Here is a 7,502-nt window from a genome sequence, read left to right on the forward strand (position 1 = left end):
TCCCTAGCAACCTCTTCTAACATTAATGTTTTATGTTTGTTGGGATAAAGTAAAAATCAACCATTTTGTCACGAGCTGTTTCAAACGAAATCTGAGGGATTGAGTGAGTAACAACATTATCACATGTCTGGATATTCACGTCTGGATATTCAAGTTTAGCTTCTTTAATATGACAGGAGCTAACATATGATTATCAAGCTAACATGATCATTACTATACTGGATGAATAATCTACACCAAGATACCATGATTATCATCACCGTTGACCATGTTTACTAACCACTCCCGTTTACTAACCGCTCCCGTTTACTCAACTAGCGGGTCTCCCGCTAGTTATCAATAATATTATCATTATATCCAATGTTGTCAAAAATGCTGATTATATTCAACTGATCCTTTAATTCTTTTGAGGACTGTACATGCCCTTTAAATCCATTTTCAATGTAAAATGCTGTCTAATTGTTGAATTTATTGGTTATGAATGATTGTAAGTGTTTTAAATTTTTTAAATCCATCATTACCGCAAATTTCTACCGATTTAGTAATACGTACATATACATTACATCTCTTTTGTATTATATTGTTTTTCAAGGGTCGATTTTTAACAAATTAAAAGATAAATTATAATTTGGCATTGATTTGTAATGTAAATGTTGATTTTAATTGTTAAAATTATTATCACAGTTAATAGTATGTTTTTAGTATAGAAAATTTGCATAATTATCAATCGTTTTGCATATTTAGTGTATCTAGACTTAAAAACATGTTTTCTGCCAATTGCGATTTTACGCAGGTTGAGAGGTTGCGCGCAGCTTTTCTCAGTAATGCTAACTCCGATCAATCTACAATTTGGCAGATATGTCATTGGCATTATATATATCTTGAATTACTCAGAGCCAATTTGGAATTAAACTTTCGTAACTATGGAAACGACCTAAATTTCGTATTTTTCCTAAAAATGTGGATTTTACAATATTTAACGCATCGCAGCGCACTGATTTGACATTCTATCAAAAATCCGTTCTGAGTAAGTTTAGATAGACATGTCAGAGACCTACCTACCACATTTTGGTCACTATAGGACTGATAATTACTTTAAAAGACTGCGCGCAGACTCCCCCATTAAAAGACAAACATGGCGTCCGTTACCATAGCAACCGCATATAAAATCTATTTTTTTTTGCATGAAAATTAAAAGATAAAAAAATTAATAGATACACCATTCCACCAAATATGAAGTCTATAGGTTAAGTAATTTGGAAAATCACATTTGAAGACCTGAGCGCAAGAAGACCGTAAGTCCATTTGGCCCCTCCACATGTATACATTAAAGTTGCGTATAGTTTCGTATAGTTTGGTAATGTTCAGGGGCCAAAACAAATCTTTCACAACCTTTCGTGATGTTTTCACCCTAAGAAACTATATAACTTTAGTGTATACATGTTGAGGGGCCAAGTGGACTTACGGTCTTCTTGCGCTCAGGTCTTCATTTACAAGTTCACTCTCCCCTTAAATGAGCTAAATAGTTGTCATGTGGGACAGGATTAGATAAAGGCATACAAACGAGGGTATTTGATGTTTGGAACTATTTCCTAGCCTCTTAACCACAGGATTGTTTGGCTACAATAGCTATCCAAAAACACAGGATATGTAAGGGATAAATTGTGCAGAGATATGGGTTAACATGGTTAAAGTGGATCAGAAGTTCATTTTTTGGATGATATAAGTTTAAAGTGTTAATGTGCTAATGTTTAAAAGAGGAGGGGGAGAGCAGATTGTCATGCATGAATGACATCAGCTATGCAACACTTTGTGGAATCACGAAATAAAAACTTCGGGGATGAAGGTTGAAGATATCTATTTGGTCCATGCATCAGATATGATGAACTATCTTTCATGAAAGTGGTAATTCTTGGCTCACATGTCCCAAAGTTGCCAAAATGCCTAAATCGGTAAAATTAGGCAATTTTCATCTTGAAACACTGGGACAAGAATTATCACTTTCATGAAATATGGTTTATCATATCTGATCCCCGATGGTCATTTGGGTTTTAAAAAAAACACACGCTTAAAATACAAATGATAGCCAGGTGTCTACCTATTTAGATGAATGATATGTCCATCGTCCACATTCCTTTCTCTCATAGACTTAACAGCTTCTCTCGTGCATATTGACAACCCCAGAACGTTGACCTACAGAGGGACACAAGTTGACATTTTAAGATTATTTGAAACGAGATTTGTGAACATTAATCTAACAGATTCGCACTCTGATAACCGACGATGACGACGATGTTGTTGATGATAAATGTTGTTGTTATCATGGTTATTGTTGTTAACTTTCTGCTGTTGATGATAATGACAATATACTTACTACAAACACATTTAGCCCCTTTATAAGCTAATTTAATATAGAATTGACCCCCTAATGAGTTTTTGGCTAGTAAAATGAACAACTATACCCTTTTTGTATTCGAAATTTGAAAAGGTACCTTGAACAAGTTTCAGAAAACTACCCTTATTTTTTGAAAATCAGTGTTTTTTAGACCCTTAACATGCTTAATGCGTCAAGCGCGTAACTTGCCTTGCCTAAACAAAACCACCCCTTTTTACTTTTTTTTTGGTCACGCATGTGTACAGACCATGAACTGGTCTATGGGGGCCAAAGGCGGCAAATTTGAAACTGAGATAAAGGTCAAAATATGCAGCAAAAACAATAAAATACATAAGAAAATAGAAATCACAACACTTCAGAACTTTAGAACCAATTAAGCTAGACCTTTGGTGTTTTCAGTAAATGATAGCCTATTGTATGTATGATGTAATAATTACAGTAATTCAATTTTTGCTAGCCCCCATGGCCCCCATGGATCCGATCACGTCACATATATGTTAGTGGCCCCCGGGCGATGATGGAAGTTGATAATAATGGTAATGAGGATGATGACGACAATGATGATGACGATGATAACGAGGACGACAAATAAAATGAATATACATGAAGTTCAAGCTGTATCAAAATGATTGGTACGCACCAGTTTCTAGTGATTTTGGACATTCAAGACCGCTATATCAAAATATAACCCACCTAGTTTGTGGATAAATAAAACGTAATGGTTATAAAACTATAAATTGTGGTCATTTCAATATGATCCAATGTTACATTCGGAATAAGCAAGCTATTCAATCAATGGATACCAATCATTTAGCTGTGTATATGTGTCATCCAATTTCTCACATCAAACACATTCTTCCAATCCTCTGTCTTCCCATCTATGATGGTACCTGGATGACCTACGCCTGCGTTATTAACACACATCAACTCCGCCATATTTCTCTTTGATTTCTTTGAACATAGACAGGATTTCCTTCTCTTCGGTTACATCACATTTAATGGCATGGACGGAACCAGATGCGTCGGACTTCTGTAATTCTTCTCCAAGTGTCTGTAATAAATATTATACAAGAATAAATGAGCAAATAGATATATCAAATAAAATAACCAGCTAAATAATTACTCCAACAAAGCACCACAGCCGCGCCGCCACGGCCACCACAACTATTAATGCGGCCCATACACGATGAAGATTAGATCTCTTCAATAATATTGAAGAGAAATATTATTTGTTTCCAGTCCTGCATCTAGGGTCCCTAATATTGACCAATCAAATTGATTGTGTATGGGCCGCATTACAACAAAACCAACACCATGCTACAACTACCATCTACGTACAACATCAACAATCTCCATCGTCTATAAAGATGACACTAGAAAAAGTAAGTAAGTAAATAAATAAATAAATAAATAAATAAATAAATAAATAAATAAATAAACACATGAATAAACAAAATAAATAAAGAAAATCGCAACAACGTGAACACCGCCATGCACCACCACCATTTGGCACCACCACTACCACCACCACCACCACCACCACCACCACCACCACCACCACCACCACCACCACCACCACCACCACCACCACCACCCCCACCACCACCACCACCACCACCACCACCACCTCCACCACCACGTTACCGTAACTAAGGGTTATCAGATCAATCATTAGATATGCTGTATAAATACGCGCAGTCTTCTTACAAATTAAACTCGTCGGAAAATTTGAAGGGACAAACACATTAAGCCTAACACCGGACACTGCTTTTTGCCCGGGCCTTTTGCTATCGGAATGTTTTATCTTTAAAAAGATAAAACGAAAAAGGCTGGAATAAGGAGAGAAGATCAGATGAACAATGAAGCCACTTGGTATCCCCGGGATTCGAACTTTAGACTCCTCGCATGCCAAGCACACAATAATCTTTCAACCCACAGATAGCAGGTGCTGCTGAAACAGCACTTGCAAAACATGAGCAGTGCATCGCCGAAATAAAGGAATGGATGAATCAAAACAAACTCAAATTGAATAATGATTAAACGGAACTTTTTATAGCCGGGTCATACCAAAGCCTTCAAAAGCTCCCCAAAGTACAGTTAAAGATTCGCCGGCCGACATCCATATTGAACCATCATGTAACATCCGAAACCTTGGAATAATTTTTGACTCAAATAATGACCATGTGTAAACAAGTTAACAGTCTGGTATCATCTGGCAACTATCAAGTACGCAATATCCGCCACATATGCCGTTATCTTGACCAGCAGGACACACGTCAGCTTGCCGTCCGGACATTGTTTCTCTCCCGTCTTGATTACGGCAATGCCCTCTTGTATGGCGCAAACTCACAAGATCTCGTTCAACTGAGCGAATCGTTTAACTATAGCAGCACCAACACCAGCAGATGCCCCAGACACCAGAGCCACCCTACCAACCAAACGATCTGACATTTCTGACTTGAGTGGGTAAAGCTAAATCGAATAATATGTACACACTCAACTCTAACTATGCTGCTGAAATATGCTGAAGCCGGAAATACGAGTGTGATCATTAACTTGGGTCCTTAATTCCTATACAGAGCACGTAACCACTAAAAGACGATAATGTGACCCCAAGTCTGGTTACCTTTATGAAATACCCGAGAGGGAGGGTTTTCAATGAAATATTTTTTTGTGTCTAAACTGAAGCATCCTATGTATAAAAGACTATAATACCAACTGTACATCATATAATTATAACGATTTGTGATACTCAATCGCGGCACAATTTTTCTGGCAGAGTATTTTTATATGACCATACGGGTATGTTCCGAAAAGAACCCCCTGTTGGATTTTTCTGCTTCGATAGACCCCCGAAATTTCAAGTGACCAAAATAAAGCTCTGAAAGACCCTTGATAATATCAGCTCTAAAAAAACCCCTAAATTGCTCATTCCTCATATTCCAGGTTTATTTCAGGCGATTCTAAACCAGAAAGACCCTTGATTTTTTACTGTTCGCAGCTCCAAAAGACCCCCTTTTACTAATTGTTCGCAGCTCCAAAAGTTCCCCTTTTATCGGCACGCCGTCAGTTCCCAAAGACCCACCATCTCAATTTCGTGGGGCATATCCACTAAAAATGATGTACGATGTGCGCCCGGACCTTAAGATCTTCAGATCTGTTGCTAATTTTCGATTTCTATGAAATATGACAGATGGTGCTGTTTTACTCGTTTAAAGCTGTTTAATGAGCCCACACCACTGCAGTACTGCATTTGATACTGTTGTCATATCCCCGGGCAATATCCTTTACTCAGGCTGAAGAATAAAAAAATATCGGGATATTGGGTGCCGCACTAAGGAAGGAAGGAAGGTTTTATTTCAAACTCTAATGGTGACCCGCAGGTCAAATTGCTAGAATTGTACATTAAACACACACAATGCAATTTGCAGGCAGCAGCTTAATCAGCGCCAATATTGCCACATTGAAACAAAGAACTATACAAACATCCAATCCAACCCAACCCCCAGTAGGCAATGTCTTGCCCAAGGACAGAACACGTTGGCACGAGCGGGTCTCGAACTCACAACCTATGGATTATGAGTCGGGCGCCTTATCCACTCGGCCACACGTGCTCCCAGATGGTGTTAATCTAACCTAACAGATCACAGTGACGGTTGATAACCTATCTTCTGAAGCTTTGGCACTTAACTATTCTGAGCCACAGGGCTCTGTACTACTTGGACCATAATGTCATTTGCACTTCACTAGTTCGGCACAATATCGCTTTACAGTAAGCGCCCAATGATTCCATTCTTATTCAGGAAGCATCCAATACTAGGCTTGTTTGTACTCATTTTAATGCGAATATGGACATGAAAATTTACATTTCTGAAATTTTTAAAAAAGATTTTGAAACTTGTCGTCTGCAGTCGACACCCGCGTGAAGAGAGTTAAGCAGATTCGGCCAATGAATGAAAAGTAATTACCTCAAAGTATGAGAAGATTGAGCTTCTTTACAGTAGTGGTGACTGCCTGCTATAGTTTCAGTGAAACAGTTCCCATGATCTGGGGGTTATTATGGACGTTCAAATTACTTTTACTGCACACATATCTTCCGTTATGCAATCTGATTTTTATCAAATCTGAACCTGGGTAAAATTTCGTACAGTCTTTACTCAACAGACTACATTAGTCTATATTTATTTATTACTTCTTGTTTAGACATCGGTAATTCGCTTCTCTTTGGACTTTCAAAAGAACAAATTCGTCGTTTGCAGTTGATTCAAACACAGCCGCTTGTATCTGTCAGAGTCGCATGCACCATTACAGTAATTTAATTTAAACATATCCGATTTGCATATTAGCTGCCGCTTAACATCTTGGCGAATTCGCCGTAGAAGTGACGTAATTAATTGGAGTAACAACCATAGGAATAGATGAATACAATTTTGAATTATATCGCTCTGCACTACAACATGCACGCGGTACCTATGCATTGAACCATAGATGTCAAAGAAAGGCTGATCACTCGCACCGGTAAGATAAGTATCTGTGAAAAGAGCGGTATTGTATTTAATCTATGTTTGCTAAAATACACAGGTGATTAGTGCAATCTGTTTGTAGTGCAGGGCGATCTATTCAAAAAAAATATTCATTTTTTGCTATGGTAGTTAATCCGATTATTACGTCACTTCTATAACGAATAGTGATATGAAAGTAATAGATACATAATCGTTTCAACTTTTTTTTATTTTGATTTACAAACTCATGAAAGGGATCTGCTTTCTGATATTTCGAAGTATGTCGAAGCTTGCAAAGATATTATAATATTTAATGCGGAATGCGTTTCCCCTATTGTTTTTATACATTTTACCCCCAACTCAAACTCATTCCAAATAAGCCTAAGATGCCCTAACCTGTTAATAAAATACTTTTAAAACAACAAAACATGTTTAAGAAAAATATATGAAAATGGTGGGGGAGGTGGAGCGTTGTGAGACACATATCTATGAGATATAATTTGCTGCGTGACTTCACACGAAATTATACCTATCTTCTAAGGATTATACCTATCTTCTAAGGATATTTAGTACTGCTGTTCGGTTACTTTTCATCAAATTGTATT

The 7,502-nt window shown here is 37.5% G+C and overlaps 1 pseudogene; it reads right to left on the reverse strand.

The window, feature by feature from the left end:
- LOC140161705 (dehydrogenase/reductase SDR family member 11-like) overlaps positions 1–3,442 on the reverse strand; it is a 44,487-nt pseudogene extending 41,045 nt beyond the window's left edge.
- Between the last annotated feature and the right edge of the window lie 4,060 nt (positions 3,443–7,502).

Source organism: Amphiura filiformis, chromosome 10 (assembly GCF_039555335.1).
Source record: "Amphiura filiformis chromosome 10, Afil_fr2py, whole genome shotgun sequence".
NCBI lineage: Eukaryota > Metazoa > Echinodermata > Ophiuroidea > Amphilepidida > Amphiuridae > Amphiura > Amphiura filiformis.